General features: G+C 40.4%; 1 protein-coding gene across 6 annotated transcripts in view; it reads right to left on the reverse strand.

Moving 5' to 3' along the window:
* Window positions 1-23,870, reverse strand: part of MTUS2 (microtubule associated scaffold protein 2) — a 261,088-nt gene that overhangs the window by 177,921 nt on the left and 59,297 nt on the right. For 3 of the 6 annotated variants that reach the window (XM_058045827.1, XM_058045829.1, XM_058045828.1), the window contains one exon: window positions 22,683-22,741. The exons of the other annotated variants lie outside the window; for them this stretch is intronic. The gene's annotated coding sequence lies outside the window, so the exon portion shown is untranslated. The remainder of the gene's footprint in view (window positions 1-22,682; window positions 22,742-23,870) is intronic. 6 annotated transcript variants of the gene reach the window in all.

Genomic DNA, 23,870 nt, shown 5'->3' on the forward strand with positions numbered 1-23,870 from the left:
GGAATTAATCTAAGAAAAAATAATATGAGAATGATACATGAGAGAAGATACTTAAATTTGGGTCATAAAAACAAGTGAGTACAACATGGCAGTCAATAGAGCTGGGCAGAAAATAGAAGATAATTCCCAGCCTTTACAGCAGAGACTTTTGCTATCCAGGTACTTCTAAAACATAAGATGGGAAAATTCTGGGGGTGATTAGACGATGTGAAACTTGTGGCAGGTGGTGCAGAACTCATGGACCAGAAAGTGCCCTCCAGGTAGGTGTCATAGTGAAGCTCTACTAAGAAAAAGAAGATTTGATCCTGCTATTGGGAGTCCTTGCCTATCAACAATCACAAACCTGCACACGCAGCTCTGATGGGAGCAGGGCTCTTGGCAGAGCTGCATCCATTTGGGAGCTCTTGTACAGCCAGTACACAGATCCCTTGAACATCTTAGCAAGGCTCAGATTTGGATTCCCTGTCCACACAGAGTCAATCTGCAGCTAAGCAAACACATTGTTATGATCCTTCTCCATTACCAGAAACAATTATTTCCTGCAAGAAGTCATTCCATTTTCTTTTCAGTCCTACTTGGCACACAAAAAGATCAAAGCAATGTGTTTAAGCAGAGAAAATTTGGAAAGAAGTCTAATCTCATTAATTTGGAGAGACTTCAGAGATCAATTGTGACATATCCAATCCAAGATAGAAGAATGTAATAAAATACATTACAGATATTTCACTTAGAAGCATAGATTAGTGAGGAGGTATTATTTGAAATGTTGCAGCACAATGTTAGGGTTGGGGGAAACAGGGAGAGATTTGCCTAATCTTTAGTGATACAGCCTTGCTCATTCCTGGCTCCACCTCAGTCTTTGTTAAAAAGAGTAAACTGAAGGTGTGCCAAGTAATTTATAAGAGCAGATCCTTTATTGCTTTAGCACCTTTGAATTCATTATTGGGGATTGATTCACATGCTGCAGATTTCTTTCACCTGTTTGATTAGCATGGGCCACTGAGGACATCCAAGAAAAAACAGAATGAAGTATAAAATCAAATTACAAAAAACATAGACATGTATCCTGCATTTCTTTTTGATTCATGGTGAGCCCCCCACAGACTTTTCTCTCCTATTTTGCCCCTCACTTGCCCTGTGTGTTTAACTTGTTTGACTTTTTTTAGTCAATGTCTGTTCAAGACTCGCCAAAAGACTGTGATATTTGGTCAAAGACTGTACAAAACCGTCTGTACACTCCTTTTACTTCCCACAGCAAGGTCCTGTTCTCAGCTGGATACTCTGTGAGGTAACGTAATATAAATAGCAGCTGGAAAGCTGAGACAGAGCACTCAAACCTCACATGCAGCCTACTCCCTTTGCACAGACATTGCTCAGACACACAGGGCACCATCACGCTGTGAGGGAGCAACAGATTTAAATCATCTGTGATGCTCAGGTTTATCTAATCAGGTTTGTCTAATGCTCTGTCATTCCGCTATTCCGTGGGAAGACATTTCATACTACACATCTCAGGGTCATTCCAATTTTTCTACCCTTACATGTTGCTTAAGCCAACCCAAGCTGCTGTGACAAAAGGCTTGTCCTATATTGAAAGGAAAAATGCTTAGAGAATCTGGAGCAAGGAACAAATGTGAAAAAGAGCCCCAGACCTGTAATCCAGAGAATGAGCACCAGGCAGATGTTTGTGTGAGAAAAGGGGTCACCAGAGCACTGAGCATGAAGAAGGGAGATGATGAAAAATACTGTTGAAAACTGTGTGGATGGGGACCTTAAATTTAAATCACCATTGGTACTAAAGCTGTTTATTATTAGCTCATGTTCTATCTGCATTAACCTGCAACAACTTATCCTTTGCTTTTATATTGGTAAAAGTGACTAGAATAAAGATCTAGGACTTGATTTACTTGTGATCCATCATTCACAACACAACATAGCAGCAGATTGACTTAGTTATGTTTAAGACTAAATGAAATCTCAATTGGCAACCTCCCAACCAGTCCAGTCTATTCCCTATTCCATCAGGATCCATCAGGAGCTGCAATTGACTGCAGTCTGTTGTTATTAAGGCCAGCATTTTTAGAGTAAGGGCTGTGATGAGAGGCTGGACTCATCTCACCTTTCTGAGAGCATCTACAGCTGAACGAGTCACCTCAAGCTCCTTTCACAAACAATAGAGAAAATTAAGTATTTCCAGGGCATGATTCATTTAACACATCCCATGTACCTAGCTCAGACTGAGATGAGTGAATTTCTCTGCTGAGCTAAATGCTGCGTGAACCACACCTGCTGTCTGTGGTTCAGATCTAGACACCTGCAGTGCAATCTCTGCATCTGGCCAGAGTCTCAGGCTGGGGGTCTGAACTCTGGTCTCTGGACTCCAGCCAATGTTAGTGAAGGGCATATCCCTTCATCTCTGTAAAGCAGAGTTTCTTTCCAACAAACTTTTGCTGTCCAGGATGTGAGCATTGAGTTTAAGCAAGTCATGCAGGCATACTCTGCAATCTGCTGAGAGAAGAAGGCTCTTCTTGATGGAAATTCAAGTTAAACTTGTGTCCTGAATCATCTTGACTCTTTAATATGGTTAAATTCAGGTAAATCTTGGCTCCCTGTTTTGCAACAGTATTTCCTACAGTTAGAATGCTGGAACCTATGGGCAGGGCTCTGGAGAAGCCTTTGAAAAACAGGTTTGGCTCCTTCAAGGAAAACCACTACCCAGGTTCCTGGTAGGTGAATGTAAATCAGGCAAACAGTCTGCTTTGTAAAAGTACTTATCCTCTTGCAGTTCAAGAGTTTGTGTTCTGTTGAAGAGGTGACTCAGCTTGCACGTTACCTGCTCTGGACCTAAAGCCACACCGAGGTTTTAACAGATTCTCTGGGAAGCCATGCACTGGGAACAGAGAGCTGCTGCACCAGCAACAGATCTGATTCTCTGGGTCATCACTAACAGTCCTGAGGGCATCATTCTGGCTCTACAGCACAGGTGTCCTCACTGGGGTAGGATCACCTCTTCAGTCAGTCAGGGTTAAGCAGACACTGCACTAAGAGCCAACTTTTGAGTTACGCTGTGCTAGAGCTCTAAGAGACTCATGCAAATAAGGAAAACCTTTGCCAAATGCAAAGGTAACAAAAGGGAAAGAATACAGGTTTTATTTGGCCATTCATAACAGGTTTCTAGGTTGACTGCAGCAGTCGTGATAAGAAACAGTGAGTGACTACCCCTGAAGCAATTTAATAATCTGAGTTCAGTAGTCTCATCTTACCTGTTCCTTTCTCAATTATGAGAAATTATGTTTTTTTTCTTGAAAAATTATGTACTGACTTTGGGGTTTGGGTTGGGTGATACTTCTGAGAGCAGTGAGGAAAATCCATAACTTTCTCCCAAGCAAGAACACCCTTCTCCGTCAGGACAGCAACACTGCTTCATTTACAAGATGCCTCTTGCTACCCCACAAACCTTACCTTTCCCATTTTATCCTGCTCAACTTTCACAGATTCTACTACTTTCCTCTGTTTCTGCCCTCAGAGTATAAAAGTACTTATTTTTCCACACAGTCATCCACCCCAAAACCACTTTTATCTTACATAAAGTCCCCAGTGTTCTTTAAACTCTTTGATTCCTTTTTATTTTCTCTCTGAAGGGATAACACGATGTTTCTTCCCTCTCTGAGGTTCCACCAGAGATTTTCTTTTTATCAATGAATATAGGTCAGTGAATTTAGACCATATGTGTTGCTCCACTGGGTGATTGTTCCATTTTTCAGTAAATAAGGCAGGACATCTGTCTAAACAACACAAAAACCTAGAGGGGTTTGTCATATCAGTCTGGTTTTATACACCTGAAGTGTTAAAAGACCTTGAAAACTCAGTAACACAAAAGGTCAAAGAGAACCTATGGGCATTTTAATCTGAAATTATTCTTAATAAGATCTCCGTAGATAAATCAATTAAAAAGGAGTAGTTCTTTGATTGGATGTGGAATTACACCAGAATTCTGTGTTGGGATGAAAATCATCATCAATCAGAATCTAGCTAAGCCATGAAAGAAAACCACAGTTGAAACTTTAGCATTTCTAATATTTTGAAACCAGGAATATTTCTATTATTATTTTAACATTTCTGATGGTTACATTGATTACATTGACATATTTGATTAAATTATTGAAGTGTCTCCATATGCATGGATAACCAATGCTGTATTTTTCATATGCTCATTACAACAAAATAAATAGTATACCTTAGTTACGAGGTATAAAAAAATATGTCACAGTAACTTCTCTTAAGAAGAAAACATAGAGAAGTTAATCAATGCATAAGAGTCTTACACTCCATTTAAACTACAGTGCCTGAGAGCAGTCACACCTAGAATACAACCCACAGAGCATATTGTTAGTAAGCAGACTTTGACAAGCTTTGAGAAGAAAACTGTGTTAAAAAAAAATACATCATTTTAACACCTTCTATTAACATTCACTTAATCCAGGCTCTTAAATCTGAAAATGGAAAAGTCTCCAGAAAGTTCTGAAATAAATACTAGGGTATACACAGATGGTGATGTTGGGGCAGAACGCCAGCACACAGAATCGCAGCGTTCGGCGAATCACAGGCAAGATAATTAATGGCATTTCTAGCAGCAAAACACCCTGCAAACACACACACTGCATCATGGAGTACTTGTCAGCAGTATTAATCTGGGAAATAATTAGTCCCTGTAAAGTTCTTTCACTCTCTTTCACCAGATGGCCATGCAAGATCGTCAGCTAAAATCCTGCTGTTTCAGCACTGGAGGAAAAGTCAAGGAGTGATGCTTTATGCTACCCTGTGCAAGGTCTGGGCACACGACACTGTGCTCATGGTTTCGTTCTCCCAGGTACTGCATAGCAGCACAACATGCTTCACAAATCCCACCAGATCATTTTCCGAGCATCGCTGCCAAGCGCGCTTCACACCCCAACATTTGCAAGCCACTCTGCAGAAAGTTCTGCCATCTGCCAAAACACAGGACCTCTCCAAATGGAATTAGATCAGAATTTGTATATTTAGAAACAAGATCAATTCCAGAAGAGACAGCATAAAAAAAAAAAAATGTTAACAGTAGCTCACAATTACAGTGGCCTTCCAATTGTGTAGAAGCTCCAGCTTGACAATCAACTTATCTTCACTTTATCACTTGACTTTGTTATCGAGCAGACATTTAAGGAATTTCCCAATGACATTATTAACTGTTCCCACAAATATCCAATAGTGGTTTACTCTGCACAGGCTGTATGTATATCAGCTGCTGATTTGATGGCAGACTGGTAACATAGAGCATACAGCTGGGGTAGGGCTATCCAGCAGAAATGCATACACTGGCCTAGAATCACACACAAGCACTGGAATTTGAAAAAATACCTTCTATTTTTTTGGGGTCCCTGTATCCTAGAGCTAGCTCCAAGACTCTGGAAGTCAGAGAAGAATAGTCTTTTCTTAGAAACTCAAGACCTGCTCAAAGACATGGATTACTGGATATGACATTCAACAATGTCTGTAAGACTCATAAGCAGCAGCACAGGGAATTCTGGAAAGTTAACACTTCTCCTTTGAGCAAGGAGCGGTGACTCTGATTTGGCTGACTAGGGGAAAAAGAAAACAAAATAGGGCTCTGAGCAGCACTGCTGTGGCTGTAGCTGAGGCAGAATTTCCATTTCAAAGCCTGGTTTTCCATGTCCTACTTCTCCCATATAAATACAAGCTGCAAGTTAAAACTTGGCCCAAAGAGTTCACCTGTCACGTTTAGGAATTAAAGACTGAATCAATTTGCTAAGAAAAAATTGAAAAGGGAAAAAGATACTATTGCTAGTATAAATATATTTACCAAAAAATCTGCTGGTTTTTAGGGAAGCCTGTGGGGAAAGAGAAAGCCTTGGCAGCTTGGTTTTCAAGAGGTCAACAGCATGCCACAGCTGCACACTCCTGCAAAGACAGTGACTATAAAGCCAAGATGGCTCTGCAGACGTGTTTATCTTCAGCACAAAGTCATCTCAAGTCTGGACACGAGAAAGGAAGTTCAGCTTTGCAGGTTCAGTGCTGACAGTAACCAAGTGCACCTCAAAGGAGAAAACTTGTTTTGAGCTGTGAACCAGTCTGGTCTCAGTCAGAGTTAGCCTCAGCTGTTTGATATGTCAGAGTTTGGCCTGAAGGACACAGTTCAGTCACTCAGTGGCTGAAGGACTGATACATCCAACCCTGCCTGGTAACATCCAAACTGGACAGCTTTCCCGGGGAGGAGGAGTAAGCGTTCACAGAGATTGCAGCTATCTAGCCCCGAGTGCAAACACAGAATGTATCAATTCACCAGGATGTTCTGTCGAAATCCCACACAGCTCAACACGGTACTTCAGTCACTTAGAGTGAGCCTGAACTGCAACATTCCTTCAGGAGCAGTGAACAAAGTTTTGCCATGCAACTGCTTCCCCTGCCTCCTGTCTGTTTGCCTGTCAGAGAGAAGCTTTGAGACCAAATACCACCATGCTACTTATCTGTGGAAACAGGGAAGTAAACAGAAGGGCACACGGTGCAGGATTAAATCTACTTTACTCTTCTGTGCAGCTGTTTGTATCAGGTTACTCTTAGCAGCATCCAGGCACCTTCCAATAGTCCCTTAAGAGACGTGGCTAATGTCTGTTATCTACGGTTCACTCACTCCTCCAACCCGTTTGATTACCCCATCAATAAGTGGCAAGTTTCCCACTCTATATGTGGCCATGACCTTAGCTGTCTTTGGCACATCAATCAGTATTCAGCTTGCATTTTTCAATGGTACAAAGCTTTTTCTGCGGATAACAAAATCTAGCGATGAGCTCTGCCCTCCACCTCACAGTCACTACTAGAACACACCAAAGTAATCACTGGTGAGCTCTGGGGAGCGCTGGAGATTAGGCCATGGGAGTGGTGATCCTTTGAAGAGCCTGAGCACTACAGCTGACATCTACAACAACCATCAGGGAAATCCAGGGGTTCGTCTTCTCTGCAACAGCAATGAACATTTCAGGCAACAAAGCAGTCAGAGGAGATAATTAAAGAAGCCTTACTGAATAATTTATTTTGTGAAAATGGAGTTTAGTGTTTGGTGTTGCTTATTTAAGGAAAATGTCAGCACTTCAATGGAAGAAGTTGTTTTATGAAGATACAAAGACATGAGAAACACTGAAATATTAAGAAGTGCATTAGAAAACAGTGATTACATTTTAGGATTGCTAAAAAAAAAGCAATGACAGCTCTACTGTATTTTATAGCCATTCTGCCCAAGATAAATATTTGTTAGTGCATTAGCCCGGCTTGCGACATTTTCTATAACACACAGAAACTTTAATGGGCTAATTGTAAAAGCAGACTTGATTTCTCTAGAAAGCTCCATTTTGGACTTGGCTATTCCTCTCCTAACATACAACAGGCATGGCTCTCAGCAAATATTTAGATTATATTTGACCAAGGCCAAATTGTCTGACAACATTATGGTCACCTCATAAGGCAGAGATGCTTAATGTTTTCTTTGTCTCTGTCTTCATCACTGATGACAAGCTAAGGGGGTCCAGTGCCCTGAGCTGGATGGCCATGGCTGTGAGAATGATAAACTCCCAGTGAGCCCTGAACTCGGGCAGGATCTGCTGCTGCAGCTCAGGCCATGGTGTACGGGTGCAAACCAATAGGTGCGAGGGTTTGGAGCAGAGAGCAGTCCCCAGAAAAGTGTTTCTCCTCCCATTTTAGTTCCATTACAAGAGGCAGTGGGTGCTGGAACAGTTGACATTTGCCCACTTTATCCAAAAAAGAGAGATCACTGCAAAATATATCAGAGAGATCAACCTCACCTAATTTCCTGTGCCTACATTGTAGACATTACACCGAAATTTTTTTACGATTAGATGTAAATGCTAATCTTAAATGCCTATGTAACCACAGTCTTTGGCCAGAAGTAATCCCTGTAAAAGTCTAAAATAATCCTTGTGAATCTGACTCTGGAAATTCCAGTGTCTGTGCACTGACGGAACAGAAATGCAAGCAACTATTTCCAACAGGAACCTCAATATGTGCCTGCAGCTAAGCATGACAAATGCCAGCCAGGATGTGATGGGGTTTATTAGCCAGCCTCACTAGGAACAGATTTAACGCTCACTGTAGCAGGAGAAAAGGAGACTATAGCCTTGTGCTGACGTTTGTGTCAATTTGGATCTGTTTTTTGCCCCCACCCCAGAAAAAGACCTGAAAGATCTGACAAAGCAATTAGCAGAACATTAAGTTAGTAAAGGTGAGGCTGAAATTGACAGGTTTTGGAGATGGAAGAAAGAATAATGAATTGTCACATTACTATAAAAATAATGCTCAGTTTGTCTCCAGCAGGCAGCAAAAAGTCAGCAGAAAAGGATGTCAGGAAAAGAGGCAGAGGGAGATGGGAAGAGCTCCCATCTTCAGCTCCACCAGATACCATTTTCCTGATTAAAGAAGGCCTTCCTAGGCCATCAGGCAAAACACAGTCTTGGCTACAGGAGCCCATGGCATTTCCCATGACACTGGGTAGGCAGAAACCCTCTTTCCAGTATCATGAGATCAGGACCACAGGAGCCTTTCAGCTCTTCACTGCTTCTTTAGGCAGAGGACCAGGATGGACCAGGGCTATACATCAGTTTTCAAAATGAGCTATCACACCTTTGAGGGAAAAGGAGATCACCTTTTACAGCACAACAGCTACAACAGGAATTTACATTAAATAATACTCTCAAGACTAGTGAGGGGAGGGGAAAGGTTAGTTCAAGATTATGACCAGCGGATAAACACCTTTTCTCAACTGATTTTCCCCCTGTATATCCATTAATATCATGCTAATAGGAAAGGAAATGTGATGCCATGGATTAAGGCATCTTCCCATTGTGTCTAATTACACATACCTAAAATGAAGCTTCCTAATTTGGTTTGGGGTTTTTTCTTTTTGCTTTTGTTTTGCTGGGAGAAATATCACACCAATTATCATTGCTTTTCACTCTGAAAACAGAAACTTAGCAATTTCAATTGTAGATGAGTATTAGAATAAAATCTGATAAAAGATGTGGTTCTTGTAAGGTACACTGACAAGGATCCTTTAGCAGTAGATTTTTTTTTTCTGGAAAATGTAGTCTGATAGTAGTGTCTGTATTTATTGTGGAATAAACTCAGCAATGAATGGCATAAAATGAACAGAAGAGTGTAGTCACAAAGCAGTCAGTCACACATTTTACTCATTTGTACACTGTTTATCTTCTGGTATATGTCACAAGAAGTAATCATTTAAATAAACAACTTCTTTAGTAGGTAATAAAATGTTACTGAGTTTCCAGTCTCACAGCATATGCTGTGGCTATAAATCAGATTATTCTAAACTTGTACTGATTTGCAGCACTGGGAGGCATTTCAGAAATGCCACAATTGAAAGGGAGGTGCTGGATTTTTGTTCCTCTGTAGTGTCTGTCTCTGCAGCACTCCCGAGAAGGCCATGGGTGTTTGGAAATGTGCCCATGCCTTTACAGCTACATCAGCTGTTACAATTTGCAATGTTATCTCTCCTGCAAACATTGCCTAACTTTTATATTGCCCAATTTTTTAAATGTGTGCAAACCACTTTCAGCTGTCAGTTGTGGTTATTGCTGGAAGTGTTGTGCTGTAAATTACCAAATGTGGCGCACTGGGAAAATCTGCCAAGAGGTGATAAAAAAATTACTTTGATCAACACTGGCATCCCAGATGCAGAAGAACAAAGCAACAAAAAGAGCATCTCTTATTGTACTGACCTCTCTGGTTTTGGGGTGCATTTGGTCCATCTCTCCAATTAGAGATGATCGCCTACAACTGGCCCCTCTACACTCTGCTTCTGGGCTCCTTGAGGAAGAAAAGGTAGAAGCCAGCATCCCTTTTTACTGATCTCTCTACTACAGTCTTCTCTTTTGAAGAAGATGATGGCACCCATGAGGAAGACAGGGGTGTTCCTGATCCTGAATGACCAAGCTGGCCAGTAACTTCCTTTGCGGAATCTCTCTGTCTTCAGCTCATATCCTCTACCAGACAGAGTGTGTGCTGTCCTAGGAACATGAGGAGGACTGGGTGCCTTGGGAAAGGGATTTCACAGCACTCAGGATGCGTGAAACCTTCCTGACAGCACAGTGGATGCATCAGGGTGATTAATGTTGCATGCTGCCACCTGAGAACATCTGCAGAGAGACAGGGAGATGCCTCATCTGTCCCTTTTAAATACCACATAGAAAAGGAAGAGGTTAGTGTCTTTTGGACAATTCTTTATGCAAGGGGCGGTCCCACACCAATCCTATAAAGACTCCTCTAGAAAGAGCTTTGTTTTAAGAACTGTGTATTAACTTTCCTCTTACTCTAGCTCACAGCATGCCTGTGTGAGAATCCTATATAGCAGCAAGTGACCCAAGCAAGGAGAAGACAGCACCAGGTCAGAGTAAAGTTGGGCAAAGCAGTTACACAAAAATCTAACCCCTCAGATTTTCACTGGGTAAATGATAATGAAACTCCTGTTCATCTCCTCATATTTTCTGCTCCTTATATTTTAAATGAGGCAGAGTTACTCAGTATTTTATCAAATCCCAATTCTTTCTAGCAACAAACAAGGAATTTCAAAACTTTTTCAAAATAGCACTGGACACTCATCAAAACATAAGGATTCCAAAGTTTGGCATGAGACCATGCAGTCTACTTTTAACAACACTTGAAACAAGTGAGAAATGCTGCTTGGAAGCTGTTAACACACAGCTAAACTCTCATCTCTGCACAGTGCTCAGGAGAGCACTGCTTAGGAAATCGTGGTTTGGAGGCACTATGCTGAGCTGGCCCTGTGCAAACACACTCAGTCCAGTGCACCTGGGGTAAAATCTCTTAGAGGATCTCAGCACACATTTTTCCATTAGTCTCTCAGGAAAGAGGACTGGATCACCCCGGCTATGAACACAGGCTGAGAGAGCTGGGCTTGTTCAGTCTGGGGAAGAGAAGGTTCTGGGGACACCCTACAGCATCCTTTCAGAACCTAAAGGGGGCCTACAAGAAAGAGGGGCTTTTTACAAGGACATGTGTTGATAGGACAAGAGGGAACAGATTTAAACTGAAAGCCATTATACATGATGGGGCCCTGCTCTCCTGGAGATGGCTGAACACCTGCCTGCCCATGGGGAGCAGTGAATTAATTCCTTGTTCCCAGCTTTTACTCTTCCAATTCTCTCCCTGATCCCACTGGTAGGAGAGTGAGTGGCTGTCTGTGGTTAAACACCACAGCACTCCGAGTGCTTACAAGCTGACAGTGTTCTGCTTTCTACATTATTTCTACTACGTGGTCAAGTCCAACAACAACTGCATCAGAGGCTTCTTGTAAATTCAGGGCTGCTCCAGAAACAGAAACAACAGAGATTATGGAGCGAAAGACACAATTTCAGAAAGAAATAATGTACCAGGCAAAGAAGACAAGTGAGGGAATGATATGGGGCAGATGTTGGCCATCTGGCTCACTCTCAGGTACACCAGAGGTGCCAGTAGAAGCTCTATAGTAAAACTGCCAGCTCTATTAGCTCTATTAACCTAGATGAATCCCAGTATTCTCTTGGGAGGTCATCAATTTTTGGAAACTGTGCAGAGGCTAGAAAGAGGAGACACCAGACAAATAAGACTCGTTGCCTTGAAAACTACGAGTAGTGGTCTGGGGACCTGTAAAAGCTTTATCATAATCTCTGGGGAAACCCCTATCTTAATCATGATTTAGACTAAAGCTTTATTACCTGGGAAATTGCTTCTCCCTCTCAGACCAAGATTTTTTTCTTAATGCTTTTTTACTGCTGTGTTGCTGACACAGGAACTTGGGTTTCTTTTTTTTAAATTCCCATTTCATGTTATAATCCTTCTTTACAATTATTATTATTATTACTTATCTATGCCACTATTGTTAAAGTAGAAAATGAAAAACTTTATTAAGAAAATTACAGTAATTAAACTTGTACATGAAATGGAAGACTTTCAACAATTCACTGCACTTCCATATGCAATCTGTTGTCACAGTTTATATGAGCAGAGAATGACAACAGGCATCTAACTTTCCTGGGAACATTAGCCATGAACTATAAGCTGCTGAAAGTTTTCAGAGACCAGAAAGGGGAAGGCTATCTTTTCTTATACCTCACATCCATTTCTTGAAACTGAGGTTCAACTCTATCAGGGCCAGACTGTAACTTTTTTTCAGTCTAAGCAAAGTCTCATTCTTCAGGCAGTCCCGTTACTTTTATTTATGGAGTAATGTCTCGTTGAATGCACTGTTGGCTGGATCTGACTCTGCACAGATAAATAAGTTGCCCTATACAGCTTCAGATGTCACCATCACACAATGGAAAACATCCCAGGTTAAATAGATGTAATATGACCAACACGTCAAGAACTTTTACTCCCCTTCTGCTGATTGATTGAATAATTATACCCATGAAATGGGATGATTTACACAATTGCATTGCCTCTTGGCTAGAATAAGCTTTTGCTAGTCAGATGGTCCTGAAGGATGTCTGCTTGTGGAATAAATCTGATGTAATTTGATACACAGAATGACACACAATCAAGATGAAATGATCCTCAGATAATTCTTCCATGTGCAATCATTTCAGGAACACAATTTTAATAATGATATTTTCTTTTTTGTTAGGTTCTTTGGACTATTTTTTCAGATAATGAACAATTACATCAGGAGAAGAACTTATTGTCAAGTTAATATTTTATTAATTCTTTACCTGGGGCCAGTATCCTAAAGCAGACGAGACAGCTCTCACTGAAATACTCAATACTGAAGGCCTTTTCCAGTCCAGACTTCCACAGTGCCTCCTTACTATTACAAATGTCAATCTCCCACTTTTAACAGTCCCAGCTTGGTTATGCCAGTGTTTCACTTGTTTGTTTCTCCCTTTTTCTTCCTCAATCATACTCCTCCATTTTTTGCTTCCCACTCAAAAAAACAATAGTAAAGGGAAATCTTAGGATTGGCAAGCATGAATATAAACATATAACAGCATTTTAAAAACATGTGAGTCTTTCCAGTCTCAGTCAAAGCATCATGCCTGCTTGACAATAGGGATGATCCATGTCCAGGACTGAGCTGATGAGCTATGAGTGGAACATATTCCAGCCTGATCAATCAAATGCTCCACTTCCCCAGCAGTGATTAGGATGAAACAGTACTGAGAAAAAGCCCAGTCCCTGTGTTGCTTAAAAAAAGGGGCAGGATTTTGCTTCATGTCTAGACTTTTTTCTGAAGTAAAGGCACACTGATGTCATTATTGCCAAAAGTAAAAACTTCCATGTGACATTCAGAAACTGGTTCTGGAACAATTTAATTTCATCTTTTACAGCATGCTTCTCCCCAAAAAAAGCTCTTCATGGAGGTGGGATTAGCGATTAAGAGATGTGGAGGGTGGAACACGTATGTCTGTGAAAAGTGGAATTAATGTGATTATGCTAAGCAGAATGTATTCTGGGCATCGGTGGTTTGCAAAGATTTAAGGAAATGTGCCCCAAGCATAGACTATCTTCTCTGGAAAATAAAGCATGATATTCAGAGAAGGCTGGGATAAAGAGGTATTTTATGAGCAAGCAGAGGAAAATCAACTGTCACTTTATATAAGACACCTTCCCTTTGTTCTGCTCTTTTAATCTCCACCATAACGAAACAATTATAAGAAATTGATGATTCTGAAGAATTGTTAGTCCATATTTTTCCTCATTGGAAAAAAAAACAAAGGAAACAAAAAAAAAATACATAACACAAGCAGATAATAATTTGATCAATGCATAAGTATATTGGGCATGAATATTACAAGTTGCTACTCATTCTAATACTCCACTATCAGGTCTAGTTCTGTGAAGAGATTGTTCCTTAGAGGATATAAGAAATCCCAAAATATTTTTCCAAGTCCGTGAAATGTAACTGTTTTGATGTTACAATCCAACACGTTTCATGAAGCATGAACTTATCCAGAAGGGCAAACAGTCTGTGATGCCAATAATTCTGATTGCTTCAGAAAATACCTTCACCCAGACCAGTGCACAAGGGTTCCCCAGTGAGGCAAATTATGTATTTTTTATCATTATACACATGATCACAACTGGCTTTTGCTTATGCCTGTTGCTTACCTTGCTCTCAACCACTCCATAAGTCATGCAGGCATAACTTACATCCTATACAGCAACACATTACTGCATTTTAGTGCTGTAGCAGGGTGGTCTGTTGTGACACACCAGCAGAGCAAAAAGTAGGACAGGCCATTTGCAAGGTAACATGGCTTTTAAGAAACCAAGCTGTTGAAATTTTTTCACTTCATAGTGCCTCTCAATGCCATAGTTACCTTTCATGGCTTATACAAGCAATCCCTCTCACAGTGCTCCAAGGCATTTCTGCACAGTGGAGACAAGCACAAAGCAAATGCTCAGTGATTCATAATGTTTTGTCTTCAGAAAACAGACAAAAATATCTCTTCACCTTGGCCACAGGATGACCAAGCACACACATGCACAAACTCTATCTACTGGTTTGGTTTCAAAGCCAGAGTCAAAGCAACTACAAGAGACAAGATATTCCCAAATGATAGAAATTTGCACCTAGGTAACTCTAACAGCAAACAGCTGTACGGATGTGAGTGTGCTTATTTGTGTTGTTTTATTCCACTACAGAATTTATAGCACTCAAAACTGTGTTCCAGACGTATTTGGTTCTGAGAAGAACATACTCACACTTTCTGTGCACAGCAACATTTGTAGAACTATTGCTCAGTGATGCATAAATTTCACATGCAGAATCCCACACATGCAACAGCAGAAATAACCTGCAGTATCTGCACTGGCAAGAGGTTGCCTTCAGAAAAAGAAAACAACTTACCCAAGCACTTGTGCACAAAGTATAGAAGGCAGGTACAAGGTGTTTGTTAAGACAGTGTGCTTATTAGTTCCTAGTTATTCTGAGTTGCTTATTCAAAACCTGTTTAACCAAAAATATTTGTCATTCTTTTTTATAATAAGAATTACAAATATGGATGTCTACTGGAGATGTGGCACAACAGAGAATTCTGAATATTTTCTTTATTGAGAAGATAAAATTAGGCAATTAGACCAAACTACACTAAAACAACTGAAAAGCTGAGTAATTTTCATAACACAATTGATTTCTTACCGCATGGTGCCATTTAAGGGATTAGAACAACTCACCAGGGTAATATCAAACTTGATTAGAAGCCAAGGGACCTGATTGTTATCTCCATTAAGCCAGACAAAACATAATTGACACCAGCAACTCTCAATTTTCACCAGTGTAACTAAAAGGAAAGTCAAGCACCTTATCTTTCACTTGGGTAGGTCATTTTCATATCTTTGAGTGATTAATAGTGATTGTTTCAACCCACTTGAAAACTTCAAAGACAGTGTTTCTGGTATTTGCACAGCTAGGTGTGCTGATATTACATGGGTCTGAGTGCCTTCATATAAAGAACAATTCACATAGCAAACAAAAGGAATATCTTATGTAAACTTGGAGAAAACCTTTAACCTATTCAGCATGCCAAGACCCTTGCCCCTCCACAAGTAAATATATAAAGATAATGGGATGAAATTTTCCAGATACTGAGGTACACAGGGGAGGAAGTAAGAACTGGGAAGCTTTTCAAGAGCTCCCGAGATAGGTGTGACAAATCACAGTCAACAGATACTGTAGGGCTGGATTCATCTGAACTCAGACATCTACACTGCAGGTAAATATCCACCAGGTTGTTGGCTAAACCACCTCTGTCCACAGTGGTTAAAACAGTAACTTAGTAACAGAAGGATTTATCTCAGATAAAAACTCATATATATGAATGTGTCACCAAAATTATTTCTCCTCTTGGGATGGAAGAGAAGGACTTCAACCAGAAACCTCAGAATTGTATGTAAACTTGAAAACAGAAAGAGCCAGCATCAATTGAAATGTGGATGAGGTGTAGTATGCATTAAGGATGAGGTAATCTGGGGTTATTCACCTCTGCTGGCGAGCTGCTGCAAAGAACCCCTGCAGAACAGATGTTCCCTGCAGAAATAATGAGTGTCCATAAAAAAACAAACAGCATGTCATTACTTCTCAGCCCGTCTTCCAATTTTCTTTGCTCAACACTAATATACCTGCCGGCCTGCCTTCTCCATTTTCTATAACCTTATTTTCCTTTTTATTCTAGTTTATTTTTATCATCTACTGAGTATCACAAATGAAAGGTAGGCAACAAATTTATTTCCCTATATGAATATACCTTTATAACTTCAAACATTGACAGATTATTTGGTTAAAGGACAAACTTTCACAAAAAACTTTGTCTAAATTTATACTCTGTAAGAGTAATGCAAATGTTTATACAATTTTAATTATATATCAGTCAAGGCTTTCTCTAAACAAATAAACATATATAATTCACACCTTGGAGAGGTTGAATACCACTTGAAAGGATGACTGTAAACTAAACTAAAACTGTTTAGCCAATTTTCCTTCTCTGCGCTGAGTGAGCCCCCAGAAGGAAAACCACCTGCACACAAAATCCAGAATGATTCAGTTTTTCCAGTGAGATGCTCTATGGGAAGCAGCTCTGCTGCTCCAGGCAGTTTGAGGCCAGCAGCATCCAAGGGCCCAGCTAAGGAAAGTCCCAGGGCCTTCCCTGGAAGCAGAGAAGCTGGCACACTGAACACCCTTCCCAAAGAGGGAATGAAAGCAACAAACTGTGCCCTCCATTGCACAACCAAAACCTCCAGCTTTGGTCCTGCACTGAGCACAGGCCTGGCCCCTCTGGCTGCTGAAGCCAAATTTCTCTGCAGTAGGTGACATGTCCAGGGGGAATCCTTCTAAGAAATAATAATGGTAAAGGGTAAGTATTTCAGCCATCAGCCTATGGAAAATGCACCTTGTGTGCATTTGTGACACCCGTGTGACACTTGTGACACTTTCATTGTGTCCTCGTCCTCTGCAGCTTATGGCTTGGCAGAGGGGGTTGGTGCCTTGCATGCAATTTTTGTCCTTCTTGAATAAAATATGCCCAATATATGAGTGTTACATAGAAAAAAAAAAAAAAAAGAAGAAAGAAAATCACAATTCAATCAAGATATTAGCAGCTAAAAAAGCTATTACAGCAACTGAAAACCATGAAGATTTAATCTGCTCTGACCATGCTCTGTCCTTCCACTTCTGCTGCTGATTAGACATCAGAGGCACCATCTTCACAGAATAACAGAATGGAATCCCTCAGGAAGTCATATTGCTTCTCCCGTAGGAACAGACAGAAATTTTCTCCAGAACCATGACTCCCCATTGGTTTATTATATCTCACTAGTGAGGCACAACAGCAGAACTTTTAACTTCTTTTATCATATCTCTCCTAGCCAAACTGGCTGTGAACCATGCCCTGAAAATCAGCAGCACCAAAAAGCAGGATGAATGGACACCTAGGTGATCCTGGACTGAATAAGCCATCCCAACCAAATTTCCACATATGCTACGATGCCAAGCAGGAAATCTCCATGCTGGCAAGTTCAGGAGCAAAACGCCCTATTTTCTCAGCTGGCTTTCATTTTTGATGCCACAGTGATGATTGCATTTGGTACAGCAATGGCACTTCTGCTGTCACATGCTGCTGTTGCTAGCATAGCAACCCACAATCAGTGTGAGGCTAGAAAAATCTCCTGAGCTGTGCAGTTCAACAAAACAGCAGGTCCTCTGGATACCATCTATACCTGTAAGTGAACAATTTCAGTAATGGCTTTGTCAGTCCTTCCTGGAAGCAGTACTAATGGGCCACAAATAACAAAATGAAGTTCAGCTGCTAAAAGACCACAACAAACTGTTGAAGGAAGGGAAATTATTGTCATAAAACATTTGTATGGCCTTGTGAATTCTGCACTGCACTGTGCAGAACACCTTGCCCTGCCCTAAACTTCTTGCTGTTGCTAAGACAACTCCATCAAAGGAAAAGAAGCAATGCAGATTCCAGTGGCAAGAACTCCAAAGGGGATGTATTGGCTACTAGGCTTTGCTAGCAGACAGAAAGTGTGTTGGTGCAAAGGGCAGGATGGCTGCTGTGGCTCTGGAAGACTGTCTGACACAGGAACTCAACCAAGAGCAAAGACAATGGGGATACAGTGGGAACATCCCAACAAACAGCAGGGTCTCCTTGTTCCCAGAAATGCCACTGTGTTCTTGACTGAGTCAGGCTCTAGGGAACATCACTGGAGCTCCTAGGAGCATCACTAGGAATTCCAACAGCAACATCTCCTACCCAGACCATTTATCTCTTCTCTTTTCTGCCTGGTGTATTCCAGCAGCAATGTACCTGCCTAGGCTGGGAGTTACTGAGCCTTTAGGGAAAGCTTTTCCTTCCAGCACTAGAGATTACAAAGTAGTTCATAGTATCAGTTCATGAAACCTGTGTGGAAAGCCCTTTGCAGGAACAAAATCCCACGCTATGAAAGGATCCACAATCTGGCTCTCCCCATCAGTTTATTGTAGATGTTTCATACCACATTTGCATAGAGGCTCTTTACTGGATGCTGACCATCTTTTACAGAATATTACTTGGATTATCTATCTGAAAGTCAAAATGTGGATCCTACAGTGTATCACAGGAAATTGCATCAGTGAACTTAATAACTTAAAGTTTTCTGGAGGAAAATATCACTATCCTTGAGGGAAGCACACAGAAGTGCATACTTGATGGAGCTCATCTAGACTGCCTTAGGATGCTTCAGTGCTTAACACAACACTGCTGACTGGCCTTCCTCTACCAAATTTATGATTTTAGGTATACAGAAAAAGCAGATTTAAGATTGGCAAGCAGAACACGTTACAAGAAGGCAAACCTCTATAACTTATCCTCTCAGGCATTCATGGCCTAAAGCAATGAATTGCAAGTACTAAGGGAGTGAAATCTGACAGCTTATTTACATTGTGAGGTTCGTATGCATCCACATCTTTGCATAGATAAAAAAAAAAAATACTCTTGTCTCTTAAAAGAACTCTTCCCAACAAAGAAATACAAATCAAGCAATTGTCTCTTCTCTACCATCCCTTTGAAGAACATTTAGGAAAGTTTTTCATTTCACTTCCAGAGATCTCTGTTGATGCATCTTTGTGGGAAGAGACTTCCAGCAGCACATACACTCTTAGGTCCTACCGCTGGGGGCTTGGTCACGTTCACAGAGGTGACTGGTAGGTACCTGTTGTGCTTGCTTGCATTACACCATCTCCATCACAGTGCCACTCATTCCTCCTAGGAATTTCTCTATTTTACTACAGCATCTCTAACACAGCATCAAAAACATGTGCACTAATACCAGGACTGGGACATGACAGACACATGTCTAATTTGGATGTTCTAGGGTTTAAGACTTCCTATTCTTCCCCCTGCTCACATATTTCACATGGCTTAATTAAATGGCAAAATGAGACATTGCCAAATGTTTCTTTCTCACTGAAAAAGAGACAGCTATTTAAAGAATGTTGTTACACTAGCCACATTTCATCACAAAAAATGAATACCTATAATTACAGTATCTGTGATTATACAATGTCAAACACAGGAAAAATAAGCACTCCAACATTTTGAGGAAAAAATTGTAACCTGTATTATCCACATTCAGGCTAAAAATTCTGGATCTTGTCCCAGCCTCAGAAATAAAATATACCCAGCAGTAATTGAAAAACAAATGAATTTGATTATAATCTTACCATACTCTAGCTTTTGCATTCCCCAGCTATGTGGCAAAAAGATGGAAAAATCCCATTACATGCACCAGGAGACAAATTTTTAAGGTATCTCTGCAAACATCAGTTATCTTTACACTTAAATATTTCTGGCCTTGGAGCTTGAGCCCTATTGCATTACATCTGTGAAATATTTGGCCATTCATTCATAATACATTTTGACAGTGCCAACGGAGCTGCTGAACAAAAATACTGCTGGGCTTGTGGGTTTGCCTTCACGTTGAGATGGTGGCAGCCCTGGCTTCCTTTTCACCTGATGCCATTTGTGAGGGCTTGAAAGTTTGTCCATGAGGGGCTGAGCAGCTGGAGGCAGTGGTGGGGGGACACACCTGGAGTGAGCCAGAGCCTGGCAGAATGCTATATGCAATGCCAAAAATTCCCTCCAACACCTGAGAGGGTGCAGAGGCCATGCCCAGCTCACAGCAGCTCCCTCACACCAGACTTGGGCAGATACATCCCTCCTGTAACAAGCCGGGCAGAAATGAGAAGGGATAATTGGTGCGAGGAAGAGATGTTGCTGCTGGACCTCCTGATGAGGGAGCTCCCAGTAATCATCCTCAAGGCATGAGTCAGCCAAGAAAACAGGGGCATTTCTGGGACCAGGAGCCCCCTATTACTTGTTGGGATCTTCACACTATTTTCTCCAGATCGTGCTCTGTCTTCCCGTACACCTTGTGAGGCTGTGGTTACCCTTGATGGGCAGGTGTGGAACACAGGGTGTGAGAGAACTGTGCTATCATTTGCCCTCAGCTAGAAACCATAGGTTTCCCTCTCACTGAATGACATGAAACTCTGTCAATTGACTCTTTCTCCATAAGTTACCAAGATGCCTTTATATTACTTGTATATAGCCCTATTGATTTTTTTCAGTACTTAAATGCTCTAAGAAAATCAATGTTTCAGCAAATAGAGTGGAGCAGAAGTATCATAGAATCCCATTTGCCATTCCAGCATCAGAGATCATGGTTAAGTTAAAGGAAATAACTTGTACGATGTGGGATGATGGATTAGAGAAAAACTGCAGAAGACACAGAAAATGGGTGAGTGGAGAGACATGAAATTAAAAACAAAATAGAAAAAGATACACTGAAGATAAAGATAGCGGCTGTGGATACAACTTAGTTGATATTAGCAATCCAAAACTTAGCTGTCTAGTCCAAGATAATCATTTTAGCTTTCTGCATGTAGTGAATAGAGAGCCGGAGCCATCTCCACAGAGGATTCAGCCTAAGGCAGGACAATGAATCACACATTTCTTCACCTATCCCAAAGTCTACACTCGGAGGGGATGTGTAACTTTTGTGTTTTAACAGCACTGGAGTTGATAAAGATCATGCATAATTTTGAGTGTTGTACCTATTTAACAGAAGGCCCTCTAACCCAACATATTTTTGTTCTGAAGATAAGAATCATTTGGTTTTCTCAGAAAAATCTGACATTTCTTTGTGTCAGAGGAAAGATTTCCTTATAATTGCTTACCAGCAGGTCCTGGTCTGAATATTCAAATAATTTATGAGCACAAAACCTATTTATTTGCTGTATTTTATTAATAATGGGCCAAACTTATCACTAGTACAATCTCATGTATTGCCATTCACTTCTAAGTTGCTACATATGCTTACACAGCAGAGAATTAGGCCGGCTACAGTCAAATGCCTCATTACTAGTCAGGTCAGACAATAAATCAGATCTTCTGTTTGCAAAGTACTGCAATTTGTGTCTAATGACTGGAAGAATCGGTATATAAAGTGATTATCAAAACTGGAAAGCAATTATCTCCTAGATGTGCAAAACCTCATCTGAAATTTGAACTTCAAAAGAGAAAAAAGGATGGCAGGCGTAAAGGCTTTCTGCCTCCTACGTCCTTCTCACACATACCAGGAGTTTTGGCATATTTTATACACGAGGACATTCCATTGCCCCAAAAACCTGAACATTTCTGACACCTACCAATCACTCTGAATTTCCTCACTAACTTTACTGACTTTTAGTACACAACTTACCATCCTTTCTGCATTGCTCATAACATCTGTTATCAAAAAGATAAGAAACATGATCGCATCTACAACTTCTAATTAATACACAAGGGTTCTAAATCATTTGCCTAAAGTCTCAGTCACAAAGTAGGACAAACCTTTCCAGCCAAGTTTAAAACAAATCTAATTAATTGTCTCCCCTCTGCATTTTAAGTGATGAGTCTACTGCACATATCTGCAGGTGACCTATTATTTCCCACAAAATAATCACAGCCCAAAGGAAGTCCCCAAAGACAAAGCACACATGGGATGTCTAGTCCAGCTCTTTCAGAATTAGAACAAACACCCCAGACTGAGTTTTTCTGGCTATGAAATAAGTGAGATTTTACAATTTTACCCAAGCCTGTTTCCCTTACATTCCCAGAAATCCCATATTCACTGCTGAGATACAGCACACAAACTTCCAGAAAGATGAGCTTTCCCTCATGGGAAGTTAGGTGAGGGATCAGAAGTTGGTTTACAACAGAGCCCTAGTTTCAATTTCAATACAACCATTTGTTTCTTGTGAAATTACTAATATTAGTCACCTAAAGCCAGTTGGCTGAAGTGGGGTAAGAACACTTAAATGTTTAAAAAAACTTTATTTTACAGTCTTTTCTTTAGTGTGTACATCTGACAAAGAGCAGAAGACACAGACAGCTTGTTGAAAAATATGGATTACTGCCCTACCAGTGCAAGTCCAAAAACAAAGCATGGGCTGCACATAAACTGGGTATCATATGCTCCTTTACAGTTATAAGGCAGAGTAATTTCTGGAGGTACCCATTAGACCACATGGAATCGAGTTGCTGTCTGCAAGGTGCACCTTGCACACCTCCTGCATTACTTACTATTTGGTTTCTGCTGAAGATGCTCCCTGGGGAAGACTCTTGCTCTGATCATCAGAAGCCTTCAAAAGATATCAAAATGGGGAAAAAATCACTCTAGGTCAATAGGAAAGTTCTTTGAATTATAGAATTACTACTAAAATGTCAGTATGTTTTTTTTTCACACAAGGACCACTCTCAATTATGTTTGAACTACATTTTCTACTAATTTCTATTTTCTAGCATAGATTTTCTATTTATATCATTGCCTGAGTTGCAGCTTGCACTTCAGCACAAGCTTTGGGCCAATGCAGTGCTGGTAGAACTGAACACTCTGCGAGCAGTTTTCAGACATGGATGCAGTGCTTCTGGGGCAGCATGAAGTTCTGGGCTTTAAAAGTCAGAGAAAATGAAATTTTCAGCTCAGAGGATGAGTGACTCCAAAACACTACAGGATGCAATCTTTAAGATAGTGACCTCTTGACAGCTTAAGTGCTGTGTGCCATAGAGGGCATAGGTAAGTAACACTTTATAATTTCTCAGAATTGTTTTGATGGGCAATTACACATGCTTTAGAAATTCTCGTGGCCATGAAAATCTTTGTATAACCTCTCTTAGGACAGTATAGAGAAAAAGCAATATTAGATTAAATACTCATAAAATACTCTAAGAGCATAATAAATAAAGTAACCTCTTACACTGCTATCTATTTGGTATACTTTTCTTTACTCATTTGTTTAGAGCACAAGTAGTGATGAAAATTTACTATTTCTTCAAAAGAGCATTCTGAAAACTTAACAAATGAAAAGTTATATTTTAGTATGCAATTAGATATTTTCTCTCTTTGCTTTATCTTACTATTTGTCGTTAGATTTCTTTACTACATACTTTTCCTGAATCTTGCTAAATAAATATTCATGCTCAAGACAGGGGTGAGAGGAGGCACATATTTGATTGATATCCCAGAAGAATGAGATTCTGGCTGTGAAAATGTGATTAGACTGATCTCTCCCCATCTAGGAAAAAAAAAAAGGCATTTATAAATCAAAGTTACTATATAATTTGGTTACAGGTATTCAATGGAAAAACAATCCTCATTGTCAGTTATATATTTCCATTTATATTTTAAAAACTATTGATTCTGAGAGATGAGGAGGGTATCTCTCTGTGCTTCATTATTTCAGGTGACACATGACAAATTATGTTTTTCCG

Source organism: Melospiza georgiana, chromosome 2 (genome assembly GCF_028018845.1).
Source record: "Melospiza georgiana isolate bMelGeo1 chromosome 2, bMelGeo1.pri, whole genome shotgun sequence".
In the NCBI taxonomy this organism is placed as follows: domain Eukaryota; kingdom Metazoa; phylum Chordata; class Aves; order Passeriformes; family Passerellidae; genus Melospiza; species Melospiza georgiana.